This window comes from Ornithorhynchus anatinus, chromosome X3 (assembly GCF_004115215.2).
Source record: "Ornithorhynchus anatinus isolate Pmale09 chromosome X3, mOrnAna1.pri.v4, whole genome shotgun sequence".
Lineage (NCBI taxonomy): Eukaryota > Metazoa > Chordata > Mammalia > Monotremata > Ornithorhynchidae > Ornithorhynchus > Ornithorhynchus anatinus.
In genome coordinates, this window is record NC_041751.1 from 33,437,315 (window position 1) to 33,462,475 (window position 25,161).

The window sequence follows — 25,161 nt, forward strand, 5'->3', positions numbered from 1 at the left end:
GATAACCTTTGAGGACAGGGAGTATGTCTAGTAACTCTGTTGTATTCTCCCAAATGTTTAGCACAGTGTTCTATACACGGCAGGGGCTCAATCATTACTATTAGGTGATAGCTTCTTGATGGCAGGGACCACATCTAACTAAGTCTATTACACTCTCTCAAGTACTCAGTATAATGGTCTGCATACAGGTGTTCAATAAATGCTATTTATTGACTGACAATATCAGAGGGGACTGAGAGAGGGTCTATAGTAGACTGAGGATTTGGTCCAGGAAAAGTAAGCAAGGACAGATTGGAAAAGTGAGAACGAAGGATAGGTTTCATTGGAGTAAATATGCTTAGTCCTTAGGGTAAACCTGAGCCCAGTTTAATCTCTGCATTGGTTTCCTTTTCAGACTGGAGAAAGGTTTCACTGTTTCCTGGTAAGAGGCTCTGATGTCCCTCCCCACTTCTTAGCTCTCCTATAAAATCACCCCCATTAAGGTGCATTATTTGATTCATTTCTGCCTTCCTGAGTATGGCACACTATCAAGGATCTGAGCATTCATGGATATTTCTGTATATGTTCCCACTCCATGAAGGGAAGAGAGGTAATTTCTCCTACACTTGCTCATCCCAGGTTGCTGTAAAGCTCTGAGTTTTCAAAATAATCTGAGTTTCAGGTTATTTCCTGAAATAACCCAAAATAGTGGCATTTGGTCGAATAGCTCTTAACAGGCTGTCTCCTCTCAGTCCTCATCCACCCCCTAAAATCCTTGCCTTCTTTTGTGTCCCACCCTCAAAAAGGAAAATTGGTTTCTCTGTAGGTCTGTTTTAATTATGTGTTAACTCTATAATCAGTCAACAGTGTTTGCTGAGTTCCTTCCGTAGTTGGAGTGGGTTCTTGAGAGGGCCATAAAAATGAAGATACAGCTCTTGTCCTCAAAGACCTTACAATTCATTGAGGAAGGCAAGTGTTGAGTTGTATGCATTCACTGGTAGCAGGAGGATAAATATAGAGATAGACCTGGAATTATCATGAATAAATTAATAAAATTGCATAGGTAAGTGTAATTGGAATTAGCATGAATAAATTAATGGGCTGCCTAAATCAATATGTACATAATTCCCAAGGGCAGTGCTGTGTACACGCGAGTACTACGTATATATGTATATGCTATATGTGACTGTTGAGATGACCAGGGGTGCTGAGGATGGAAGTCGAGAAGAAAAGTACTCGGACTTTTCCACCAAAAACTCTTTGATGCCCCTGCTAGAGCCAGAACTCTGGAATGGATGAACATATTTCTGTGTTCTTACAGTCTTCCTACTGTTTCTGTGTTCATGATCATCATCTTCATAATGGTTGTCAAGTATTAACTAGGCAAAATTCTTAGACTAACGCACTGTTGTAGGCCCAGGGGAAGGTACATTATATAAAGATATAGTCATCACCCTCAAGAATCTTGCACTCTAAGCTGAGGAGAGTGTACCCCTGATGACCCACCTCTTTAACCCCACCTCGTATAAACTCCGTGACTTTCTCTGCAGCTGATGTGACTCTGGATCCAGACACTGCCCATCCCCAACTCACCTTGTCCAAGCGAGGAAAACGCTTGTCGTGGAATGACACCCCACAGGATCTTCCCCAGACCCTGAAGAGATTCGATTACCTCCCCTGCGTCTTGGGTCGGGAGGGCTTCATCTCGGGGAGACATTACTGGGAGGTGGAGGTTGGAGACAGGCCGGACTGGGACCTGGGGGTGTGTCAGGACAACGTGAACAGGAAGGGAAGAATATCAGTGACCCCAGAAACTAGTTTATGGGCTCTGAGGCTCTATGACAAGGAATATTGGGCCCTCACCACTCCCCAGACTCGTCTGTCCGTGAAACAGGCCCCCCGCCGGGTGGGCATTTTCCTCGACTATGAGGCTGGAGATATCTCATTCTACAGCATGACAGATGGATCTCATCTCTATACCTTTACTCATACTTTCGAGGGGCCCCTCCACCCCTTCTTCAGGCTGTGGTCCTCAGACCCTTCCCCTCTGACCATCTGCTCAGATCTAGAGTGAGGCCTGGATTTCACACGTCCTGCCCCTCTGGACCAGTCGCCCCTTCCCAGAGATAGGACTGACTTCTACACCTACTGTGACCTCCTCCCAGCCTCCATGAGATGGGAAAGGACAGCTGATTTCCCTTTATGATCCCTCATCAATGAAAACTACAGAATTGTTGAAAGTCACATAAAAGAAATAATTAACCAAGTTGATGACTTCTGATTTCCTCCATTATTTGAGGACACTCATAATGTCTGAAATATTTCATGGACTTTAACTCTTTCAGAGACTTTCTCTGCTTTTTTGGCGTTATTTCCACTTAGGATCCAGTCTTCAGCCCCAATCAATGAATTAAATCCATCATATTTATGGATTGACCACTGTGGGCGTAAGCACAGTCCTAAGGCTTTAAGGAGAGAAAATTTGACAACAAGGTCCTACCCTCGAGGATCCTATGATCCAACATAGCTTGGCACAGCTTCTTGCTACTAATGGGTAGGTGAGGCACACTGCACTTGGGCCTGTGAACCAGATTATAATTGGTCAAGTGGGGGGGCTGAGGTGCGAATTCTGCTCATTACCCTGTCACCTGGATTTTACTGCATATATCCTGCTGAGACCTTCTTGGCTATGGCCACATGTGGAGAGGCCACCATGGTCCCAGGGTCCTTTACCTCTCTCCCTGAGAGAACCCACAGCCACAGAAATGGAGTTGAAAATAATCCTGGCCATCATTGTCCAAAGATACTTTGTACAGGCAGGGGAAAGGAAACTCTTGACTGGGAAAGAAACATGCTTTGAAGACCAGAGACAGCTTGACCCAGTGGGAGGAGCATGGGCCTGGGAGTCTGGGTTCTAGACAAATCACTTAATCTTTCTGGGTCTCAGTTTCCTCACCTGTAAAAATAGGAATTAGAGCTCTGTTCTCCCTATTTCTTAGATTGTAAGCCCTGGGTGGGACATGGCCAGTCCACGTTATTTTGCATCAGGACTAGTGCTTAGAATTTAGTAAATGTTTAACGGTTTTCGTGATTATCTTGGAGATATCTGAAGTGACAACATTGGGGGAGGGGGAGAAGAGGGGGACTCTTCCTGAGAATAGGAACAGTCTCTTGGTGGTTCTAGTCTTTGCTGCGGAGCACCCCTCATCAACTAAAATTCCAGTATTGTTGAAAATCAAAAAAAAAAAAAAATTAACAGTTGATGATCTATGACTTCTGATTTCCAGCATGATTTAAAGGCACTCATAATGTTTGAAATGTTTCATAGACTTTAACTCTTTCAGAGACTTTTGCTGCTTTTCCCTTTATTAACCATTGGCTATTTGTGCGATGTGCATGACCTGAATTGAAAACCATGATATAGTGTTTGTGAATAAATGTTAACAATCAAAATAAATGGATATCTGGGTAGTGTGTATGTAGTGGACTGAGAATGTTGGCAAATATTCATGAAAGACTTCCGAGTTAGATATACCCATGTTATTAAACAGGCTCCTTCCCAATCTCACATGAAATGAGACTTCTAACTTCAGGCTTCTGTGCCTCCTACCTCCTTGTTCCAGCACCTTGAGTTGTTAAAGACTACATGGAGGATGATTTCAAAGTAAACTGTCTCTTGAACTGGATTTTAGTAATGACCCCCATTCTCTCACCGTGCATCAATAGGTACAGACAGGAAGAACTGTAAAAGGTGGAGATTGGGCCAGTCATAAACTGGGTAGGTTGACTTGATGTTCCTGGGGATTTGAGGGACCCACCTGTGGATAGGTATATCAACAAAAGAAGATAAGATTATTTTTATGGCCAAATTACCAAGGTAGTGTGACAAAGTTCAGTTATAAAATCATTCTCCTACTCCTGTTCTACTTTCACTTCTGAACTGACAGAAACAAGAGGTAGGAATCTGTGCCTCTGGACAGATATCTGTTCAGTGTGCAGCTATGGGAAGCGGGGGTTTAACCTCAGATCAATCCTTGTCACGGTCACTTATACCTATTTACAAATTCACTTATAATTCTCCCATGAGCCGTGGAAGTTTATTATCAGAGAAATCCATGCCATGGGGACTTCTGCCTATTTATTCATTCCATTAAAATTATTAAGTAGCACTGCAATGTTGACCTTTGTATCCCTTGATTGGGCCAATATTGGACAGGTTGGCCAGGAATCCCTACTCTTTCCCTACAAAAACATTGCGAGAGCACTCTTTCTTTCCATTCCTGACTAATGGGATGCAATCTGATGTGATATGCCTCTGTCTATTTCTTTGCAGACCAACTCCAGATAGGCACAAGTGAGTTCTCGCTTGTTGTGTGACTTTGGAAAAGTCACTTAACTTCTCGGTGCCTCAGTTACCTCATCTGTAAAATGGGGATTAAGACTTGAGCCTCGCATGGGACAACCTGATTTACCTCGTGTCTACCCCAGTGCTTAGAACAGTGCTCGGCACATAGTAAGCACTTAACAAATACCAACATTATTATTATTATTTATGCAAGTGGTGGAGTTAGGATTAGACTCTCCTAAATCCCAGTCCTGTGCTCTTTCCACTCTTCCTTACTGCTTTCCACCAGGTCCACCACTGCTTGAGCTTGGGTAAGTTACTTCACTTTTCTGAGACTGTCTTCTCACCTGAAAGTGGGGATCAAATCAATCGAAATTAGTGAATGAGCACTTACTCTGTGCAGAGCTGAACTAAGCACTTTGAAGAGTAAGGTGGAGTTAGTCAAAATGGTCCCTGCCCCCAAAGAGTTTACAATCTAGAAAGGGAGATGGGCACTAAAGTAAATTACAGGTAAGGGGAAGCAATAGAGTTTAAAGATAGGTACATAAGTCCCATGATGAGAAGAGGACAGGGTGAGCCCATGTGCAGAGGCAAAGTGAAAAGGATGAAGTAGCAGTGTTGGGGGGGAAATGAGTGATTAGTCAGGGAAGACCCTCCGGGAAGAGATGTGATCCCTTCTTTGTCCCAGGGGCTGTGGCCAAGCCCCCCTAGACTGTAAGCTCGTTGTGGGCAGGGAATGTGTCTGTTTATTGTTATATTGTACTCTCCCAAGCGCTTAGTATCGTGCTCTGAACACAGTAAGTGCTCAGTAAATACAAGTGAATGAACGATTATCCTGTGCCTATCTCAGTGCTTAGAACAAGTGTTCTGAACACAGGAGGTGCTCAATAAATACTACTTCTAATTGCTGAGCCCAGTGTGTGACACTAGCAAGCACTAAAAGTGATGAGCGCAGTGCTTGGCGTCAGTAGTTGAACAAGCCCAGTAAAGCTGAAAATCCCTCTTGCATATTTAGGGTGGTTGGCCCCAGCTAAACCCACCCTGGCCAGCTTAAGGGACGATGCCCCCTTGTCTTGCCATCTCCAGCCATGGCAGAGCACCCATGACATGGAAGTGCTGTGGTTCCAGAGCCAGTTTGCAGAGCCCGTGATTTTGCACCACAACAGGAGGGAGCAGGAAGGTGAGCAGATAGTGGAATACTTCGGGTGGACAGTTTTATGAAGGACCCCATGGCCAACGGGAGCTTTTCCATGCCCTTCTGCAACATCAGTCTTTGAAATGGGCTGTACTTCTTCAAGAGAGGCTGACAACTACAAGAAAGCCAGTGTGGAACTGAGGGTGGCAGGTAAGTTTCTTTGCTGTGGTAATGGGATACCTCTTTGACACATTAACAAATTCCCCCTCTACACTGTAAATTCCTCCCTCTACACTGTAAGCTTGTTGTGGGCAGGGAATGTGTCGGTTTATTGTTGTACCGTACTTTCCCAAGTGCTTAATACAGTGCTCTGCACACAGTAAGAGCTCAATAAATATGATTCAATGAATGAATTAATGGTTATGGGATTACCTGAAATAATAAGGGGTACTGCAGCTTTCCAGGCAGACTCCCATATTTCTTTCCAGGTTTAAAGTATGTGCTCAGGTCAAGCCTTCCCCTGAGGGACTGTGAGAAACAGCATGGTAGAGCAGATAGAGCACAGGCCTGGGAGTCAGAAGGTCATGGGTTCTAATCCCAGTTTCGCCACTTGTCTGCTGTGTGACCTGGGGCAAATCACTTCACTTCTCTTCACCTTAGTTCTCATCTGTAAAATATGGATTGAGACCGTGAGCCCCTCGTGGGACAGGGGCTGTGTCTAACTCTATTTGCTTGTATCCACCCCAGTGCTCGGTAGAGTGCCTGGCACATAATAAGTCCTTAACAAATGCCACAGTATTACTAGCTTTCTAGTGCCCCTTGAACTCCTAGTTACTGCAACTTTTTTTTGTAATTCACCTTGAGCTTTTTGACTCCTTCCTGTTTCATTTGAGGGCCCACAAGGCTGGCTGCTGTTCGGGGAATTAATCAGTAGCATTCATCTAATAGCAAGTGGGAACAGAGCACTGCATAAAGGTTCTGGAAGAGTCCCATAGTGTCAGAAGACTCAATCCCTGCCCTCAAGGATCTTACAGACTGTGAGTGTTGATTGAGAGTCTACTTTGTGCAGAGCGCTGTACTAAGTGCTTGGGAGAATACAGTAGAGTTGGAAGACATAATCCCTGCCCTTAAAGATCCTACATTCTAATAGCATGGATCGAGAGTCTACTGTGAAGAGTGTCTTGGTGTAAATTCTTGGACTAGTTCAATGGAGTAAGGAGAGATAATCCCTGCTCTTAATAATTCGTTCACTCATTCATTCAATCATATTTATTAGGCGCTTACTGTGTGCAGAGCACTGTACTAAGTGCTTGGGAAAGTGCAATACAACAATAAAGAGTGACAATGCCTGGCCACAGCGAGCTCACAGTCTGGGGGGGGGGGGAGAATTGTATTTGTTAAGCGCTTACTATGTGCCAAGCACTGTTCTAAGCGCTTAAGACAGTGCTTGGCACATAGTAAGCGCGTAACAAATACTATCATCATCACCTACTATTTCCCAGCACTTAGCTTCCAACGTGCTGCCCTCTAGTGGTGGTTTAAGGGAGCAAACGTTTCTTTCCCAGGAAGATGTGTTTGTGTTTTTAGTTTGTCTTTTCAGAACCCTTCTTCCTCTCTAAGGTCGCTTTCACAGAAAACCTGTCAATCCCGGAGCTTCTCCGTGTCAGTACCGGTTACATCCTGTGGACAGAACAAAGGAAAAGGGTAAGAAATTCAGGGAAGACAATGAGAGCTTCAGCCCACAATGGGAGAATATGTGCTAAAGCTAAATCAGGAAATAGTACCGAACTGGAGCCGGTAACCCCAATCCCACAGACGTTCTGGGAAGGGGCTCACCCAGCTCTTGTCTCGGTGGCATAAGTGGTGTTGTCTACAGTGATGGGAAAGACAAAATGAGACACCTTTTGGGTAGAAAGATGAGGAGTTCTCTTTTGAACATGTTAAATTTACGATGTGGACCGCCAGGTGAGATCCTGAAGGCAAAAGGAAATGTGAGACTGCAGAGAAGGAGAGGTCAGGACCTAAGAGGTACATTTAGGAGCCATCCGCATAGATGTGGTAGTTGTAGCTATGGGAGTGAATGAATTCTCCATGGGTGTGGGTGTAGATGGAGAATAGAAGACCCAGAACTGAACCTTGAAGGACTCAGCTAGAAGGTGGGAGGCAGAAGAGGAGCCCGTGAAGGAGACCAAGAATGAGTGGCCAGAGAGATACGAGGCAAACCAGGAGAGGATATTGTCAGTGAAGCTAAGGTTGGATGTTTCCAGGAGAAAAGGATGGTCCACATCGTCAGGGGCAGCTGAAAGTTATAGGAGGATGAGGTTGGAGTAGAGGCCATTGGATTTGGTTTTGGTGACCTGAGAGAGGTCAGCTTCCTTGAGTGAAGGGGGCAGAAGCCAGATTGGAGGATGTCAAGGAGAGAATTGGAGGAGAGGAAGTGGAGACAGTGGGTGCAGACAACTTAAGAAGTTTGGAGAGGAATGGTAGGAGATAGGGCAATAACTGAAGGGAGCTGTGGGGCCAAGGAAGTTTTTTTAGGGCAGAGAGAAAGAATTAACTGGAAAGCGCATCGGTGAAGATGATGGTCAGGGAGAGAAGACAGGAGGGGGCATGCGTTTGGATAAGGTGAGAAGGGATGGGGTCAGAGGCACAGGTGGAGAGGGTAGATTTTGATAGGGTGGGAGATATCTTGAGCCTACTGCTGGGAAAGATGGGATAGTTGAAGTAGGAGCAGGAGGAGGTGAACATTTGGGAAGGCAGGGGTGGGTGCACTGGAGCCTCATGACCGGGCCTGGTCCACCCTCCTCCTATCCCCCTCCCACTCTGGGCTTAGGTCCTGTTGGCACTGACTGTAGAATACCCAATCTGAGCTCAGTGGACCCAAGGCCCATCTCTACCTCCCCATCCTCAGTGTTGGTGCAGGGCAGGAAGATTCCCAGTGGTATATTCATTCATTCATGCATATTTATTGAGCTATTACTGTGTGTAAGCACTTTTCTAAATGCTTGGGAGAGTACAATATAACAATAAACAGACACATTCTCTGCCCCACAACGAGCTTCCGGCCTAGAGGGGTAGACCGACATTAAAATAAATAAATGAATTACAGATATGTACATAAGTGCTGTGGGGATGAATAAAGGGAAAACCTTCGGAGTCACCACACACTAAGTTTCCTGTTAAGTTTTCTGATTTGCCCACAATTATGTAAGCTCCTCCTCACCCCTCCCCATTTCCATATCCCGCTCTGCTGCCAGATCATTTCTCTACAAAAGCATTCACTCAATGTTTCCCCACTCCTCAAGGACCTCCAGTGGTTGCCCATCTGTTCTGCAAACAGAAACTCACCATCTGCTATATAGCATTCAATCACCTTGCCCCCTCCTACCTTACCTCACTGTTTTTCTATTACAACCCAGCCTGCACACTTCATTCCTCTAATGCTAACCTACTCACTACATCTCACTGCTGACCACTCACCCGCATCCCGCCTCTGGCCTGGAATGTCCTCCCTCTCCATATCTGACAGAGAATCACTTCCCCCACCTTCAAAACCTTATTAAAAAGCACATCTCATCCATGAGGCCCTCTCTGAATAAGCCCTCATTTCCACTTCTCCCACTCTCTTCTGGGTCACTTTTGCACTTGGACTGGCACCCTTTAATTACTCCTCCGCCTCCCTCAACCCCACACCACTTATGTACTTATCCATAATTTATTTATATTAATGTCTGTCTCCCCTTCCAAACTGTAAGCTCGTTGTGAGCTGGGAACGTGCCTGCCAATTCTGTTACACTGAACTCTCCCAAGTGCTTCATTTAGTGCTCTGCACAGAGTAAACGATCCATCAACACGATTGAATGATTGATTTCTGGGATCCGACCTGCGCTCTCCACCGACTCCGGCCGTTTTTCTTTTCTTCTTCGCTCTTGTCGTCGCCTCCGCCGCTATATGGCAGCTCCTTCCCACGTAAAGCTAGGTTGGTGGATGGGACGGGCGACGGTTCCCAGGCCTCCTCCCCCAGTGCTAGGCCTCTGCGGTTCTTGGCCTAGGACTGCTGCCAGCCTAGAGGGGGGCACACAGGGAGGAGCTCCTCAAATCCGGACCCGCTACCCCTGCCCTTCTGGACAGCGGGCAAAGAGACCCACAGGGAGGGGATCCGCAGAATCAGAAACCTTCCTGTCCTTCTGGGGGCCATGGGAAAGAGCCAGACCCAGAGAACTTTGTTGGGGAAAGGAAGGATATATATTCTCAGGGGAACCTGGAACCGCCTTGCTGAGTTCCCCACCTTGTATCTACCAGCTCTTAGAACAGTGCTTGGCACATAGTAAGTGCTTAACAAATACCATCATTATTATTATTAAAAGAAATCTCCCTTTCTCTTGAGGGGTTGGGGGGTAAATACAGGCCTACGGGAGGGGAAATCAGGGGCATACAGGCAAGAGGTGGAAATCTTGGAGATTAAGACTGTGAGCCTCAGTGGCGCAACCTGATAACCTTGTATCTACATCAATGCTTAGAACAGAGTTTGGCACATAGTAAGCGCTTAACAAACACTATAATTATTATTATTATTAAGTCTCCCTGCATTGAGGGAGGGAAGACAGTGAGGGGGTTCCCACGGTCAGAAGCCTCTCTACCCCCGGGGGGGGTGGGAATACAGTTCATTCATTCAATCGTTTTTATTTAGCATTTACTGTGAGCAGAGCACTGTACTAAGCGCTTTGAAAAATACAATACAACAATAAATAGACCTTTCCTAACCACAAAAGGGATTCCCATAGGCAGAACCTCTATGCCTTAGGGGAGACAAGAAAAGCAGCGTGGGGGTTTCAGGGGTAGAAACCACCCTGCTTTGCGGTGGAAGAAAGGAAGGGCGGAATGGTTGGGGGAGTTTCAAGGCAGAAATCCATCTCCCTCTCCAGAGCTGGCCTAGTTGTTCGCCCCTTTCCCCTCCCCATGAGACTCGGGCTCAGGATTCGGCTGGGCCTCGATGAGGCCACATAGATCCCTTCGGCCTCCTGGACCCACGCTGGCCCCCTCTCTGTGGATGCTGGGGGGCGATGATCGAGTCACGCAGGACCTGTTGGTCGTGGGGGGAGAAAAGAAGTTAGGATGGGTGCAGACTTCCCCATTCCGAGGGGATTGGGGGTGGGTGGGAGAGAAGGTTCATTCAGCGTGGCTTAGTGGAAAGAGCACGGGCTTTGGAGTCAGAGGTCATGAGTTCGAATTCCAGCTCTGCCACTTAGCTGTGTGACTGTGGGCAAGTCACTTAACTTCTCTGTGCCTCAGTTACTTCATCTGTAAAATGGGGATTAAGACTGTGAGCCCCACGTGGGACAACCTGATTCCCCTGTGTCTACCCCGGCGCTTAGAACAGTGCTCTGCACATAGTAAGCGCTTAACAAATACCAACATTATTATTCAATCATCAATAGTATTTATTGAGTCCTTACTGCATGCGGAGCACTGGACTAAGCGCTTGGAAAGTACAGGAGAGAGAGGCAACAAACAACAGGTTCACAGTCTAGAAGGGGGAGACAGGCAACAAAGCAAGTAGACAGCGTTGGGATAGTGGGGAGCAAGGAAGTTTAAGTTTATAAAAATTAAATTAAAAGAAAACCGCGGGGAGGGGACGGCTGAACTTGATTACCTGGAAAATCTAGGCGGGAAGGGAGCTCCTTCCAGCTTCGCTTCCTCGCTTTTCCTGCCCCCGCAGCCTGAGCCCTGAGCCAGAGTGACGTCCCGCCCTGCCAATCCACGGTGAGCGAGGACAAGCCAGGAATTTGATTGACTACTCCATAAACCCGTCCCCTCCCACACACACATGTCATCCCTCTGTCACCGGTTACTTCTGCTGCCCAAACTTCATCCTGCTTCTCCTCGGGCCCAGCCGCCTCTCCCCCATCCCGACACTAAGGGAAAGGGGAGAGAGAGGAATCCAACTGCTGGGACTCCTGGGTCCTGGCATCCTCCTCACTACTTCCCCTTCATCATCATCATCATTATTATTATGATAGATGTTAAACGTTTCCTGTTCTAAGCGCAGGGGTAGATTCAAGGTCATCAGGTTGTCCCTCGTGAGGCTCACAGTCTTAATCCCCATTTTCATTCATTCAGTCGTATTTATTGAGTGCTTACTGTGTGCAGACCACTGTACTAAGCGCTTGGAAAGTACAATCCGGCAACAAATTCATTCATTCATTCAATAGTATTTATTGAGCGCTTACTATGTGCAGAGCACTGTACTAAGCGCTTGGGATGAACAAGTCGGCAACAGATAGAGACAGTCCCTGCCGTTTGACGGGCTTACAGTCTAATCGGGGAAGACGGACAGACAAGAACAATGGCACTAAACAGCGTCAAGGGGAAGAACATCGAGACATTCCCTTCCCAACGACGAGCTCACATTTTATAGATGAGGCAACTGAGGCACAGAGAAATGAAGTGACTTCCCCAAGGTCACCAGGCACTTCTCTGTGCCTCAGTTTCCTTAACTATAAAATGGGGTCCAATCCCTGTTCTCCCTTCCATTTAAAGTGCGAGCCCCTTGTGAGATAGGGTCTGTGTCTAACCTGATTAACTTGTATCTAACCCCACCACTTAGAACAGTGCTTGATATAAAGCAAGCACTTAACAAACATCATGATAATAATATTAATGATAAAAATAATGATAACCTCCAAAGACCTTCTTTTCCCCTGTCGCGTCACCACCCCCGGAGAACGGAGGTCTGGAAAGGGGAAACTGAGGCCAATCTATGGGTCTAGCTGCAGAGGGGAAGAGAAAGGTGGAATGGGAAAAGAAACAAGATATGCAACTGCTGTGCTAAGCACTCAGAAAGTACGAGAGAAGCACCAGACTTGCTTCCTGACCCCAAAAAACTTGCACTGTTACAGGAAAGACAAACAGGTTTGTTGCTAAGCACAGGAAACGGAGAAGGGAGCGGGCGGAATCCTGTGATAAATTTATGTCAGAGGCTTCCGGATGTCGCTTTAAAATCAGAATGAGGGATTAGTTAGTCCCGCCCTCGAGAGATCCGGGCATTTAAAGGGAGAAAAACACAACAAGCTTCGCATTGGAGTCGTTAGTAGTGTCAGTGCTACTGGAAAAAACCAGGACGTTTTTTCGGAACAGATGTAGTCGTGGCCGAGTGGTTAAGGCGATGGACTAGAAATCCATTGGGGTTTCCCCGCGCAGGTTCGAATCCTGCCGACTACGGATTTCCTCTTTTTCTCCCCCTCTCAGATCTCGTCTTCACTGACAGCCCAGTAACACCCTCCTTTACCCGACTCTGGCTGAACCCTTTGGTCAGGGAGCAGAAAGAGCAGCTGGCAGGTTTTCATCAGGAAAAGGCCCCTCCCTCACTGGACAGCAGCAGGGCACTAAGCCATCTCCGAGGGTCCGAGGGAATGTCCCCGTCTGGCCGGCAGGAAAGCCTGTTTCAAAAACTTTAAATCCCACCCCATGACAAAAGCTCGAATTTTCCTTCCTTCCCACCTCCTCCAGAGAGGGAAGTGCTGGGGGATGAAGGAGAGAGAGCTGGGGGCCGGGGGCGGAGAGAGAATAAAGAGGAGGAGGAGAGGAAGGAGAAAGATAGGGAAGAAAAGATGGAAGGAGAAAAGGAGGGAAAAGGAGAGGATGCTGAGAAAAGAGGAATAAAGGATATTATAAATTGGCCGGGAGTCAAATCCAGATCTCCTTTGGGGGAGACAAAAACTCCATCACTGAAACGCCATCACTGAAACAGCAAAGCATATGCGCTTTAGAAAGGACAAAGAATGTCATTTGGGAACTTGAGAGAAGATATCTGGGCAAAATTGGGTTTTGATTCAGTCCATTGTTTTAATTGATTCTCCTGACGGCTCGCCAGAAGCCCCTGGCTATCTTATTCTACTAAGGATAATAATAATAGTTATAATAATAATAATTGTGGTATTTGTTAAGCGCTTATTATGTGCCAGAGACTGTACTAAATACCGGGGTGGATACAAGCAAATCGGTTTGGACACAGTCCCTGTCCCGTGTGGGGCTCACAGTCTCAATCCCCATTTGAGACTAAACCAGGGGCTAGGGACTGAAAACTGGTCCTCAGACCCTAATAGCTGTCTGCCCGGGATTGGGGGAGATGGGTCGTGGTTGGGGAAGCGGGTGGGGGAAACAGAGCATTTGTATCCGAGTCCTCATGGGACTGAATCCAAACCTTTCTGAAGGACCAAGGATGGAAAATTTGAGTTTGGGCTGGGAGTGGAAGTGGGATGGAGGGTGGGAATGTCATATCGGGGAATAATTCTCCCTCCCCTAAACCCCCAGACTACAGTCTGGGGCAACAGGCCCAAGAATTATTATTCCACAGAAGTTGACAACTCTGTCCCTCTCTATCTGGCCATAGGGATTGTGATTCCCGTAGGCCCAAAGAAGTGATGATGATGAAAATCATGGTATTTTTTTAAGCGCTTACTATGTGCCAAGCACTATTCTAAACCCTGGGATAGTTACAAGGTATCAGGTTGTCCCAAGGGGAGCTCACAGTCTTAATCCCCATTTTACAGATGAAGTAACTATGGCACAGAAAAGCTAAGTGACTTGTCCAAAGTCTCACAACTGGCAAGTGGCGGAGTCAGGATTAGAACTCCAGATCTCTGCCTCCCAAGCCCGTGCTCTTTCCACTAAGAATGAAGGGATCTGGAGCAGAGTTTAGACCCAAGACGGGAATAGAGAAGAGTACCATCAGTGGTGTGGGCCTGGGGGAGTTATCCAAGAGTGACATGCTGTATCTCGTTTTAAACCGATTTCAAATTTAAAAGATAAATAAATGAAAAGGTAAAGCACACCGTAGTCGGCAGGATTCGAACCTACGCGGGGACACCCCAATGGATTTCAAGTCCATCGCCTTAACCACTCGGCCACGACTACATGAAAAACAAGATTTCTCCACCGAATTCATTAGTCACAATCGATTTAGACCCCAATTTCCACTTGTAATTTGTGATCACCGTTTTCAACAAAGTCACAGATGGACTTCGGACTCAGATCCTTCCTTTCCACCACGGCCCAGCCGAACCCTGCTTACGCCCTTTCCATTACTCTCCCACAGATGACCAAACCTCGCCCCTGAACTGTCCGGTACGGGACGCTGGTGTCACAAAGGCCTTGCCACTCCAGGTCACCATGGAAACGGGATGCAGTCGTCTTGTTCCCAGAAGGACTGAGTGATCTCAGCAGGAGGGCCGGCCTCCTCCTCTTCGGCAGGACACCCTCTAATTGGCCTTCGGATGCCAGGCGGAGAGTTGGCATCACAGAGTACAGGTGGGTCTCGAGAGCTCACATTCACGCCACTTTGTATCTTGAATCCAGTATGACGGAATTAGGAACAGCGTTACTAAACAAAATTCCTACCCTCAGCGGGGCTTACAGTCCAGTGGGGGGGTTTACAATCTGTCGAAATCTTACTGCTACGTATTTAGAAGATGATGGGTTCTATTCCCGTCCCCGCCACTTGTCTGCTGTGTGACCTTGCGCTTCTCTGTGCCTCTGTGCCTCAGTTATCTCAGCTGTAAAATGGAGATTTTAAAAGTGTGAGCCCCAAGTGGGACAACCTGATTATCCTGCATCTACCCCAGCGCTTAGAGCTTGGCATATAATAAGGACTTAACAAATACCATAACTATTATTAGTACTGAAGTTCCGACGTCGCACTTCCCCGAATATTGTAACAAGCCATTTCCCAGCTTTATAAAGATCGAGAGCCAACGGAAATGCACTCCAGGCACCCAGAAGAAAAGCACGACAGCAAAACAAGGAACAGTTCTGGGAGTCCCTTATAGATCTCTTCTGTCATAACGCACTCACTGTGAAATTTCACCACCAGTGAATGTCAACTAGATAGAAGAGGAAAAAAGCAACTAGCAGAGGATGGTTTCGATCCATCGACCTCTGGGTTATGGGCCCAGCACGCTTCCGCTGCGCCACTCTGCTCTTATACAGAGGTGTCTTTTGATGATTCTCTAAGGATTTCGATTAAAGGGACAGAGGAGGGGCCTGTTTTCATGTCTTTCTAGTATTTCAGGTTGCATATAGTCCCGAGAGGCTTCCCGTCTTCCCGCTTTCTCCCCACAACGCACACCCAGGACCCAGACACGCCGCCCACTGAATATTCGGGACCCTCGGAATCCCGGAGCGGAACGGGCAGGGACAAGAGGACAGAATGAACCAACGGAGAAATAAAGACAATCTGCTCCAGTCCGTGAACCAGGGAAATTAGGGGTGCCATGATTCTATTTATCTTGATGATGTCTGCGCTGGACTGTTTGTTGTGTTTTGTTCTGTTTTGCTTTGCTGTCTGTCTCCCCCGTTTAGGCTGTGAGCCGTTATTGGGCAGCGATTGTCTCTATCTGTTGCCGAATTGTACACTCCAAGCGCTTAGTACAGTGCTCCGCACATAGTAAGCCCTCATTAAATGCTATTGAATGAATGAATAAGGAAATGAAGCAATTTCCAACCGGGGCACAAAGAGCACGGGCTTGGGAGTCAGAGGTCGTGGGTTCTAATCCCGACTCCGCCAATTGTCAGCTCTGTGACTTTGGGCAAGTCACTTAACTTCTCTGGGCCTCAGTTACCTCATCTGTAAAATGGGGACTAAGACTGTGAGCCCCACGTGGGACAACCCGAAACCCTTGGATCTACCCCAGCGCTTAGAGCAGTGCTTGGCACATAGTAAAGGCTTATCAAGTACCATCATTATTAGCAAATGTTCCCGAATCGGTCACACGTTCCCCAGTAAATATGATTGACTGACTGACTGATTTTGGTATTGGAGCTTTACAGTGACGTCTTTAGCATAACTTGCGCCCAGTGTGATGATTGCATTCCGAGCCCCTTGGATTTCTGCGATGTCTGCGGAAGGACACTCTAAGAGGCGTCACAGAGGAAGCATTGGTGGTTCAGTGGTAGAATTCTCGCCTGCCACGCGGGAGGCCCGGGTTCGATTCCCGGCCAATGCAACTTTTTAGTAAAAGGTAAAACATTACTATTCATAATAATTGTTTATTGAATAATTGAGGATGATTAAACTAGTTAAGCGTTTACTATTTTCCAGCCATTGTTCTAAGCCCTGGGATAGATACAAGGTTATCAGGTTGTCCCAGGTGGGGCTCACAGTCTTACAGATGAGGTAAACTGAGGCCCAGAGGAGTTAAGTGACTTGCTCAACTAATAATGATGGTATTTGTTAAGCGCTTACTATGTGCCAAGCACTGTTCTAAGCGCAAGGGGGGGAATACGAGGTGATCAGGTTGTCCCACGTAAGGCTCACAGTCTTAATCCCCATTTTACAGATGAGGTCACTGAGGCATAGAGAAGTGAAGTCACTTGCCCAAAGTCACACAGCTGACAAGTGGCGGAGCCAGGATTCGAACCCACAATCGATTACAATATCAAATAATCATACTATGTATAGTATAATAGTATAAGTATATTATTAATAATAAGTGGTATTTGGTAAACTGGTAAAATCACTACCTTGGTGTGGTGGCCACTGAGTGCTACGGCTCTGGGGCAGTCTTCCCCAGGAAGAAAAGTAAAAGCCCGACTCTGGTGGGACTCGAACCCACAACCTTTGAATGCCTTCCACAGCTCTAGAAGTCCAATGCGCTATCCATTGCGCCACAGAGCCACTTTCGAACTAGAATTTTTTGTGAACTGTATACAGGAGTGGACTGTGCACTTGTCCTCAGAAGGAAAAGAAAAAGTTTTTTATCTTCTGAGCTACCTGGGCTCTCCGTCCAGCTGCTGACCCAGAAAAGGGAAAAGCTCACCACCTAATAGGGGGCCGAATCGCCTCTCCAACCATCTTCCCCGTCTTCCACAGCATTTCGAGTAGCAACTGTGAGCCTCACGTGGGACAACCTGATTACCCTGTTTCTACCCCAGCGTTTAGAACAGTGGTCGGCACATAGTAAGCGCTTAACAAATACCAACATTATTATTATTATTAGCAAGGAACAACTGCGTCGCCCTAGCCATTGAATTTGCCCCTTTAATTCACCTCACCCCCATCCCCACAACACTTCTCGACAGATGAATAATTCATTTATACGTATTAAAGTCTGTCTCTCTCCCCCCACCCCCTTAGACTTGTGGGCAGGCAACATGTCCTTACCAACCCTCTTATATTTGTAATCTCTCAAGCGGTTAGTGCAGTGCTTTGCACACAGTAAATATTATCCAACCCGATTTGCTTATATGCATCCACCTCAGCGCTTAGTAACGATAATAATAATAATAATAATAATAATGTTGGTATTTATTAAGCGCTTACTGTGTGTCAAGCACTGTTCTAAGCACTGGGGAAGATACAAGGTCATCAGATTGTCCCCCGTGAGGCTCGCAGTCTTCATCCCCATTTTACAGATGAGGTAACTGAGGCCCCGAAAAGTTAAGTGCCTTGCCCAAGGTCACACAGCTGACAAGTGACAGAGTCGGAATGAGGACCCACTACCTCTGACTCCCAAGCCTGTGTTCTTTCCAGTAAGGCACGCGGCTTCGCAGTCCAGTGACTGGCACATAATAAGAGCTTAAAAATACCATAAATAGTATTATTATTACTTAATAAGAGTCACTGATTGAGTGTAAGATGTGTTATGATGAATTGGAATAGGCACTAAGAAAAGTCAGTAGTAGCAAGGGCCCCATGGTGTAATGGTTAGCACTCTGGACTCTGAATCCAGCGATCCGAGTTCAAATCTCGGTGGGACCTTACAATTTATCTTTGGGCCTAACCAAGCTAGGTCCAATTTGACATGAAACACGTGCTCGAATCTCATTTTGCTCTTTTTTTTCTTTCAATTAGTTTTGTTTTCGTGACATTTGTTAAACGCTTACTATGTGTCAAAAACTGTTCCTAAGTGCTCGGATATAGTCCTTGTTCAACATGGGTGTCCGTCCCCTCCTCAGATTCTTGTCTAGTGGATCTATCCAGTAATCAATATATTTCCTCTTTCATAGTTCTCTTAGTGTCAGCACCAACATGCTTCATGGGCAGTTGTGAGTATTTTGACACTGAGCGGAGAGCAGATCGAAATTCTTTTCGCTTTGCCACAGAATTCTATTGCTTTTTGTTTTATTTTTGTTTCTTTGTCCTGGCCACTTTTCTTGTGGTGGTGTTTTTTTCGGTTTTCGTTTTTCCTTACGTGTCTATGGCCAGTCCCCTCTTGTGCCCGATATTCTGAGATTGTGAGCATCAGACTAAAGGATGCAGCCAGTTAGCCTCGTCACTTGATCCTTTTCTGCCAAGAACTTCAAATGTAGGACCGTTCCGGACTTCTCACCTCAGTGGTTACCTTATAAAAACCTTTTAACGCCCGGCTCCGTGGCTTAGTTGGTTAAAGCGCCTGTCTAGTAAACAGGAGATCCTGGGTTCGAATCCCAGCGGGGCCTGGATTTAGGGGGCGTTTCCTCTGTTGATTCGTGCTTAGTAGGTCTCATCCCATTTGCGTGGCAAATAGGTTGATCACGTTGCTTTTCCTCTGCCTTCAGAGGTACTATCCCTCTTCTTCCTCCTCACCTCTAACCTCAGCAACACCATCACCGCCACAGCAAATCATCCTCGAAATGATTCACCCGGTTTGAGTCGGTTTGTCACTATAGACCGACTCGGTTGATTGCCCCAGCGATCCGGGGGTTGTTTCCTTTGTTTGCCCCCCAGAATTGCGAGAATAGAAGCCCGGAAACAAACGCTTGAAGCTTTCGCCGTCTTTCTTTCCTTCACCAAAAGATCACGGGCCTGGAAACCAGAAGGTCGACTTGTCCGCTATGTGACCTTGGGAAAGTCACTTCACTTCTCTGGGACTCAGTTACCTCATCTGTAAAGTGGGAACGAGACGGTGAGCCCCACGTGGGTCAGGGACTGCTTCCAACCCACTTCGCTTGTAACCATCACAGGGTTTAGTACAGTGCCGGGCACATAGTAAGAACTTAGGAAATACCAAAATAATAATTATTATTACCTCCACATCTGATCGTAGTCAGCGCTTAGCAAACCCCTCCACCACTGTCATTATTTTGAAATTCTTCTGTTTTGCAAACCCGCTTCTTCCCCGCAGGAAGGAAGAAAAGGGAACCGCTCTTGACCCCGACGTGATTTGAACATGCAACCTTCTGATCTGGAGTCAGACGCGCTACCGTTGCGCCACGAGGCCACAAAGGAATGTACCGAAAGCGAACATTTATGGAAGAGAGAAAAATACATGGCTGGTCCTCATATTTTAGGATATTTGCTATCTGGAGGATTGTGAACCCATGCAATAGCCGGTACTGTGAATACACTGTCTTAGACACTAGATTCAGCCTCCTATCTCTCAGGGGGCGGTGGTGTGTGTGTGTCTGTGTGTGTGTTTGTAGTGTTTGTGTTTTGAACAACACCCCTTTCCCGCACAGTTCCCCACTGAGTGTATATTTAGCCTAGGACCAAGCTCAATTAACGTTATTGGTTGCTCGATTATTTGTAATTTCCCCTTATGTCTGTCTTCTCCTCTAGGCTAAAAATTAGCCTTAACTGTATAGTCGTCTGTCGAGCGTTTGGTACAGTGCTGTGTCCACAGTAGGTCATTAATGAATTCCATTGAGTAACTGATTTATCAATCAAGAAGTGGCACAACCAGAGTTTGAGCCGTTGGCCCAAAAAGCAGGAGACGTATGTATCCTTTCTTCGTTAGTATAGTGGTGAGTATCCCCGCCTGTTACGCAGGCGGGGGTTCGATTCCTCGACGGGGAGACAGGGGTGTTCTCTTTTCCTTTCAACATTTCTTACCTTCAGGCCCACATCTGAGCTTTCTTAAAAGGGACAGAAAAACGAATAGCTCCCAAAAACAATTTTGCGCATCCTTGTACTTTCCAAGAGCCTCGTACAGTGCTCTGCATACAATAAGCGCTCAATGAATACGATTCAATGAACGATGCTAATGCCCGGAAATCGATCCGGAGACAGCCTCACAGGCCATGGGGAAATTCCCTTTCTCATACAAATTAACGGTTTGTTAAATGCACTCAGTATGATCCGAGCACGGTACTAAGCACTAGGGTGGATAAAAACAGAATGGGAGCAGACAGAGATAGAGGTTGGGAAGGTAAATGAAGCAGTAATAAAAAGTTTACGAGCCAGCCAGGAGTCGAACCTGGAATCTTCTGATCCGTAGTCAGACGCGTTATCCATTGCGCCACTGGCCCTACAATTAAGAGTTTCTGCAGCGCTTTTATGAGGGGGTTGTAAGGCTGCTACTTAGAGGACAGTAAGTTTTGCAGTGCCCGGTTTTAAGAGAAACCGAAGCCGCCAGTGATGGAGAGAAATCGTTTCCATCCACCCCCCCCATTCCTTTCCTGCGACTCCTGGAACGAGTAACCGACAGCCGGCAGCTGATACTTTTTTCTCTCTGATAAGCAGAACCAGAAAGGGCCAGCGGTGAGCTCAGCGATTAGCCATTCCGCAGTCTCCCTTGTCATTTTGAGATTTTAAGCTGACAGGATCTGCCTTTGGCGCTCTCTATCTGGATACTCATTCATTCAGTCGTATTTATTGAGCTCTTACTATGTACAGAGCATTGTACTAAGCGCTTGGAAAGTACAGTGCAGCAATAAAGAAAGACAATCCCTGCCCACAACGGGCTTACAGTCTAGAGGGTATTTTTGTCTCTATATCTAGGTCTCTCTGTTTCGCTTTATCTTTCCACCTGGGTCTCCTTTGTGGAGGTTTTATTCCCGTCTCTATGGTTCGGCACATATAATTATAAAGTGCAATTCAGTACAAACTGTATAGACTGTAATTATAAAGTGTTAGCTCGTTGTGGGCAGAGAATGTTCCTATTTGTTGTTGTATTATACTCTCCCCAGCTCTTGGTACAGTGCTCTGCACACTGTAAGCGCTCAATAAATACAACTAACTGGCTAATAAAAAGGGTGCCATGCGTGAGTGCTCTCCTGCTGTAGCAATTGTGAAAAAGAGTAACAATATGGGGCTCTATAGCTCAGGGGTGAGAGCACTGGTCTCGTAAACCAGGGGTCGTGAGTTCGAATCTCACTAGAGCCTGTCTCTCAATATTTTGTTACCTTTTCTTTCGGAGCGATGAACGCAGAAAGAGGTTGGAGCAAAAGCTGAATAAACACCAACATTGGCAATTGCCATAATTTACTGTTTTCCCCTACTCGTTTACGAGCCTTTGTCACTTACTCTCCCATAACCCTCTGTCACGTGCATTGCACCTTTCAATGTTTGTCTTCCAGGAGAGACATTTATTCAATCATTCAATCGTATTTATGGAGCGCTTTCTGTGTGCAGAGGAGTAAACAATCTGTGTGCAGAGGAGTAAAAAACTGTGTGCAGTAAACAATCAATAAATATAATTTAATGAATATCCTGTCAGAAATTGGGGAAGGAGAGGGCCTCCTGGACGGAAATTTTACCCTACTTTGACACATGCGTCCCGACCTGAATGTCTTGGGGTAAACCCAGGTTCTATAACCAGCATTTGGTATACACTAAGAGCATTAAAAATACCATTATCAATATTAAGTGGACTGCTTTAAGGGATGAAAAGTAACAGGTCCCACCGAGATTTGAACTCGGATTGCTGGATTCAAAGTCCAGAGTGCTAACCATTACACCATGGAACCTATCGCGGAGACGGTTTTCGAAACACTTTCTGCAAGTTTGATGTAGTACGCTAGCCCCTGGAAACAAAACTTGAGGAAAGTTCAAATGCTAAGTGACAAGTTCAGCACTCAGAAAACCGCGGGCAATTTGGGGATTTCTAATCCTATTCTTGAGGGGCAATCTTTAATTTGGCGACTCCCAATCTTCTACTAATAGCCTCTCGACCAAACGGATATTAGTAAGAGCTTAGTTGTCCTGCACACTGTAAGAGCTCAATAAATACTACTGAAGAGAATAAGATGACGACCTCGCTCAGCAGTACGTTTCAATTTAGTCCCCCTCAGAAGCAAACTTCATACATCCATTCATTCGATCGCATTTATTGAGCCCTTGCTGTGTGCACAGCATTGTACTGAGAGCTTGGGACAGTACAATATAACAATAAACAGACACATTCCTTGCCCACAATGAGTTTACAGTCTAGAAGGAATCACAATAGGCCGGTTTGCACGGATAAGGACAGCGGTAATAGATTGTACAGGTCAAAAAGCAACCAACTCAACAAATCACGACAAGTCAAAGAATGAATCTTTGAGGTTAGAGGGTCCTCAGATGCCCACCAGCTCCAGGCAACACCATTTAGTTATCTAACTCTTCAGAGGCTTTTGGATATGGGAACAAGACCTTCCACCCCCCTTCCCATCCCTGGCCACTGGAGAATATGAGTTGGAAAACACGGAAACCGGACCGAAAATCCACTAAGGTCCAACCTTGTTGTTCTAGTAGTAGTCGGGGAAGAGAAAGGTGAGACAGGAGGAGGAGAAGGAAGAGGAGAACGAGGAGGAGTAAGGATATGAAACACGCTCTGCTAACCGCTTCCGAAGTACTCCCTCCAGAAACACAAGACGCGCTCCCTACCCACAAGGAGCTTGCTTTCTAAAAAGCAGGGGAGAACAGAAAAATGTTCCTAAGAAGTTTAAGTAGTGAGAGGAAGGAGCGTGCAGAATCCTGTGTGATGTTTGGTTGTCAGAGGATTCTGGATGCAGAATTAAGATCAGAAAAGGGTATTAAACTCGCCCCCCGAGGGGTTCGTGGCCTTGGAGGGAGAAAGAGACCCCAGATCAGGTGTTGGAGTCCGGTCAGGCCGTTCGGGCCTTGAGAAGAGCTCGGGAACACGTCTTCCATCAGTAGTCGTGGCCGAGTGGTTAAGGCGATGGACTAGAAATCCATTGGGGTTTCCCCGCGCAGGTTCGAATCCTGCCGACTACGGGCATTTTTTCCTTTGACATCATCTTCACCATTAAGCACTCGTATTTGCTGAATCCTTACTCTATGCAGAACACTATACTGTACTATGCTCACCAGAAGCCCCTACCTTATTCTACCAAAGATAATAAGAGCAATGATTATTTGTGGCATTTGTTGAGCGCTTACTCAACAAATTGTGCCAGGCACTGTACTAACATGGGTAGAAACAAGCAAATCGGGTTGGATACAATGCCTGCCCCATGTGGGGCTCGGTCTCCACCTCCGCACAATTCTCTCCTCTTAATACTAACCTTCGTACTGCGCCTCGATCTCGCCTATCTCACCGCCAACCCCTGGCCCATGTCCTGCCTCTTGCCTCCAATGCTTTCCTTCCTCAAATCCGACAGACAATTATTCTCCCCCTCTTAAAGGCTTATTGAAGGCACATCCCCTTCAGGAGGCCTTCCCTGACTAAGCCCCCATTTTCCTTTGCTCCCACTCCCTTCTGAATCGTCCTGACTTGCTCTCTCTGTTCTTTGCATCCTCCCAGCCCTGATGCAGTTAATGTACGTATCAGTCATTTTTTTAATTGAAGACTTTCTCCCCCTCCTCTAGACCGTTAGCTTGTTGTGGGCAGGGAATGTGTCTATTGTTGTATTGCATTATCCTAAGCGCTTAGTACAGTGCTCTGCACACAGTAAACGCTCAATAAATACGATTGAATGAACGATTGAAAGAATGAAACCTAGCTTCTGGGCTCCCAGAGCGTGATTCCTGCGGACTTTCATTCATTCATTCAATCTTATTTATTGAGCGTTTACCGTGTGCAGAGCACTGGACTAAGCGCTCGGAAAGTACAATTCGGCCACAGATAGAAACAATCCCTACCCAACAAAGGGGTTTACAGTCTAGAAGGGGGAGACAGACAACAAAACAAAACAAGTAGACAGGCATCAATAACAACAAAATAGATAAATAGAATCTTAGATATATACACATCATTAATATAATAGAGTAATAAATATGTACAAAAATACGTAAGTGCTGTGGGGAGGGAGGGGGAGGGAAGGGGGTAGAGCAGAGGGAGGGAGTAGGGGCAATGGGGAGGGGAGAAGAAGCAGAGGGAAAGGGAGGGCTCAGTCTGGAAAGGCCTCCTGGAGGAGGTGAGCTCTGAGTAGGGCTTTGAAGAGGGGAAGAGAGTTTTTAGTTTGGTGAGGGGGGAAGGCATTCCAGGTTAGAGGTAGACCTTCCCCAGGATGGAAGGATCTCGAGCGGGGTTTAGATGCAAGACGGGGATAGATAGGAGAACCATCGTGTTGTGGGCTGGGTGACTTATTCACGAGTCAGACGCCTTATCCACTCTCAAACTGATTTCAGATAAATAAATAAATAAAAGTATAAGATTCTCCGTAGTCGGCAGGATTCGAACCTACGCGGGGAAACCCCAATGGATTTCAAGTCCATCGCCTTAACCACTCGGCCACGACTACATGCTAAAGAACTACTCCCCACCGCATTCATTAATGACAATCGACTTAGTCTCCCAACTTACAGTTCTTAATTCTTATTGTCGTTCTCAAAAAAACCCGGTAGCAACCTCACCGATGGCTCGCCTTCGGGCTCAAACGTTTTCTCTCTATCATGCCCCCCAACAACCCTGCTTCGGCTCATTCCATTTCCCGCCCGCAAAAGGCCAAATTTCTCTCCAGAACTGTCCCTTGCGAGATGCTGATGTCACCAAGGCCTTGACAGTCCAGGTAACCATGGAAATGGGATTCAGTCGTCTTGCTTCCAGAAGGACTGAGGCCG

At 46.4% G+C, this 25,161-nt stretch overlaps 1 long non-coding RNA gene and 13 other non-coding genes across 16 annotated transcripts; 7 read left to right on the forward strand and 7 right to left on the reverse strand.

Moving 5' to 3' along the window:
- The first annotated feature begins 7,003 nt into the window (after nucleotides 1-7,003).
- Nucleotides 7,004-19,798, forward strand: LOC103165124. 3 transcript variants are annotated; one of them, XR_484448.2, is made up of 5 exons: nucleotides 7,004-7,163; nucleotides 14,557-14,768; nucleotides 15,521-15,725; nucleotides 16,279-16,477; nucleotides 19,562-19,798. It is a non-coding gene; the product is annotated as an uncharacterized LOC103165124 (long non-coding RNA). The 3 variants fall into 3 exon arrangements; XR_003755645.1 differs by having other exon boundaries at nucleotides 15,529-15,725; XR_005659638.1 differs by having other exon boundaries at nucleotides 15,529-15,725; nucleotides 16,287-16,477.
- On the forward strand, nucleotides 12,599-12,680 carry TRNAS-AGA. The gene has a single exon. It is a non-coding gene; the product is annotated as a tRNA-Ser (tRNA).
- TRNAS-UGA lies at nucleotides 14,294-14,375 on the reverse strand. The gene has a single exon. It is a non-coding gene; the product is annotated as a tRNA-Ser (tRNA).
- Nucleotides 15,366-15,437, reverse strand: TRNAM-CAU. Its single transcript has one exon. It is a non-coding gene; the product is annotated as a tRNA-Met (tRNA).
- Nucleotides 16,392-16,462, forward strand: TRNAG-GCC. The gene has a single exon. It is a non-coding gene; the product is annotated as a tRNA-Gly (tRNA).
- On the reverse strand, nucleotides 17,047-17,133 carry TRNAR-UCU. The gene is given in 2 exon segments: nucleotides 17,047-17,082; nucleotides 17,097-17,133. It is a non-coding gene; the product is annotated as a tRNA-Arg (tRNA).
- Nucleotides 18,145-18,216, forward strand: TRNAQ-CUG. The gene has a single exon. It is a non-coding gene; the product is annotated as a tRNA-Gln (tRNA).
- On the forward strand, nucleotides 18,823-18,896 carry TRNAT-AGU. Its single transcript has one exon. It is a non-coding gene; the product is annotated as a tRNA-Thr (tRNA).
- Nucleotides 19,586-19,657, reverse strand: TRNAW-CCA. Its single transcript has one exon. It is a non-coding gene; the product is annotated as a tRNA-Trp (tRNA).
- An 813-nt stretch (nucleotides 19,799-20,611) lies between the features above and the next one.
- On the reverse strand, nucleotides 20,612-20,684 carry TRNAR-ACG. The gene has a single exon. It is a non-coding gene; the product is annotated as a tRNA-Arg (tRNA).
- Nucleotides 20,685-21,467: 783 nt separating this feature from the next.
- Nucleotides 21,468-21,540, forward strand: TRNAT-CGU. Its single transcript has one exon. It is a non-coding gene; the product is annotated as a tRNA-Thr (tRNA).
- Nucleotides 21,541-22,052: 512 nt separating this feature from the next.
- TRNAQ-UUG lies at nucleotides 22,053-22,124 on the reverse strand. The gene has a single exon. It is a non-coding gene; the product is annotated as a tRNA-Gln (tRNA).
- A 1,167-nt stretch (nucleotides 22,125-23,291) lies between these two features.
- On the forward strand, nucleotides 23,292-23,373 carry TRNAS-AGA. The gene has a single exon. It is a non-coding gene; the product is annotated as a tRNA-Ser (tRNA).
- Nucleotides 23,374-24,760: 1,387 nt separating this feature from the next.
- On the reverse strand, nucleotides 24,761-24,842 carry TRNAS-UGA. The gene has a single exon. It is a non-coding gene; the product is annotated as a tRNA-Ser (tRNA).
- Nucleotides 24,843-25,161: the final 319 nt, after the last annotated feature.